This window comes from Gorilla gorilla, chromosome X (genome assembly GCF_029281585.2).
Source record: "Gorilla gorilla gorilla isolate KB3781 chromosome X, NHGRI_mGorGor1-v2.1_pri, whole genome shotgun sequence".
In the NCBI taxonomy this organism is placed as follows: Eukaryota; Metazoa; Chordata; class Mammalia; order Primates; family Hominidae; genus Gorilla; species Gorilla gorilla.
In genome coordinates this window covers 97944233-97946498 of record NC_073247.2, presented here as the reverse complement: position 1 = coordinate 97946498, position 2266 = coordinate 97944233, and the positions used below count along the sequence as shown (strand labels likewise).

At 34.8% G+C, this 2266-nt stretch overlaps 1 pseudogene; it reads left to right on the top strand.

Moving 5' to 3' along the window:
- The first annotated feature begins 613 nt into the window (after positions 1-613).
- LOC101135669 (thiopurine S-methyltransferase-like) lies at positions 614-1312 on the top strand (annotated as a pseudogene).
- Positions 1313-2266: the final 954 nt, after the last annotated feature.

Here is a 2266-nt window from a genome sequence, read left to right as displayed (position 1 = left end):
CTTTTACCTCTTTGCTCTGCTTTGGGCTAGTTTCTCTTCAGGCCTATTGCATACCTGCTGTCCTGGATATTCCCTTTGCCATCATCCTGTGTTGGATTCCCTATTCCTTTAATCTTCCTTTTTCTCTATTTGCTCCCTTGTTTTGGTAGACCACGTCCTCCAGTCACTTTCCCAGTGCTGCATAGAAGGCACTTTTTGAGTCCTAACATGTTTGAAAACATCTTTAGAGCTACTAATGCACTTTGTAGTGCCTCATTTTAATATGAATGGGAAGCCAAATATCATCATATATTTGAAGAAGGCCTCTGATATATTTTAAAAAAAGGCAAAATAAACAGAAGACTTGGAGAGGAAAAACGTAGAGCCAAAGCTAACAATAAAACGTTCAAAATAGGTAAATAATATCCTCAGACAGATGAGAGATGCTGCATCTGTGAATCAAGAACAAGATACTCTATGAACTTGCTGATGCTGAACACATGCAGCTTCCTGGAATGTGGCATGCCCACCTAGCCGTACACATCTCTTTAACTGTATTCTTTGTGATATCTTTTATAGTAAACCAACAAATGCATTGAAAACATATGCTTCAGAGATAGATGCCACTGAAACTATGAATAATACAAGAACTTCACTTGATATTGAAGAGTATTCCAATACTGAGGTACAGAAACACCAAGTACTAAGTCTGGAAGCATGGCAAGACAAGCTTATTAAAGCATTTGGATACTTTTCCTAAAGGTGAGAGTGGACTGAGGATGTTTTTTTCCTCTATATGGAAAAGTATTTATAGTTGAGATGAAATGGTTTGCAGACCAGGGACACAGTGCAGTTGGTGTGAAAATCAGTGAACTTGAGATACAAGAATTTTTTACAGAGCAAATCTTTCTTACTCAGAAGAACCAATCACTAAAATTCCTGAAACCAAATATATAAAAGTTCTTCAGGGAACATTTCGTTGTACTGTTGCAGCATTTTTTATCTTCCCAGAACAAATATTGACAAATTTGACAGGATTTGGAATAGAGGAGCATGAGTTACCATTAATCCAGGTGGATTGTGAATGCTCTGCAAGTATAATGTTGTTCCTCTTGAGAAAACAGTTTCAGTACCTCACGTGTGTTCTTTCTTATGATTCAAGTAAAAACATGCAGCCCACCATTTTTATGTTCCACATGCTTAAATTGAAAAGTTATTTCGTACAATATGCAGTATTTATTGTCTTGGAAATGCTGATGCTTTTGAAGAACAACATAAAAGTTGGGGAATTGACTACATTTTTAGAAAGATAGATCTACTTACAGAAAAGTAAATGAGACATAAATAAAATCAAGTAACATTACCATGATTTTGAGCAATTGAAAATTATGCTGAGGCTGGGCACAGTGGCTCATGCCTGTAATCCATCACTTTGGGAAGCCAAGGAGGGAGGACTGCTTGAGATCAAGAGTTGGAGGCCAGCCTGGGCAATGTAGTGAGACCTCATGTCTACAAAATATAAAAATAAAAAATTAGCCTGGCATGGTGGCATATGCCTGTAGTTCCAGCTACTCAGGGGGCTGAAGTTGGAGGATCACTTGAGCCTGGGACGTTGAGGTTGCAGTGAGCCTGACTGCGCCACTGCACTCCAGCCTGGGTGACAGAGCAAGACGCTGTCAAAAAAAAAAAAAAAAAAAAAAAAAAGAAAAGAAAGAAAACAAAGAAAGTAAAGAAAATTATTCTAAGGCCTGAAAATGTAATAGATGGATTTTTAAAACTTGTTTATAAATCATACCATAGTCTTTGCTCAAAAATGCATATAACTTTTAGAAAAAAAAAACACATACTAAAAAAGTTAAAATAGTGCCTTTGGAGGAGAGTATGATGTGTGAAAGGTGAAAGATTAAACCAGTGTGTCTTACTGACAGATTGCAAGATTTTTTATCAATCAGCATGTGTTACTTCTATAATTAAAAAATAAAAATATAATGCATATTACTTATCTAAAATAGACATAGAAAAACTGACATTCTTTATGAAATTTAGAATGATTGAAGAAATGTAACACATAATAAGATTCAAAGTGGTCCCCAAAATTATGTAAAAGATATGCTTTTATTATAAATCTTTATCTTTTACTCAAATCCTGGCATCCCTTTTCACGTTTTCTCCATATATAATTATACATGTAACATAATCAAGAAATAAATTTTAATTGAACAAATCAATCTATATGGAACAAAATATTATCCCCAAACTGTAAGAATAAATTTTTTAACAGTTTTTT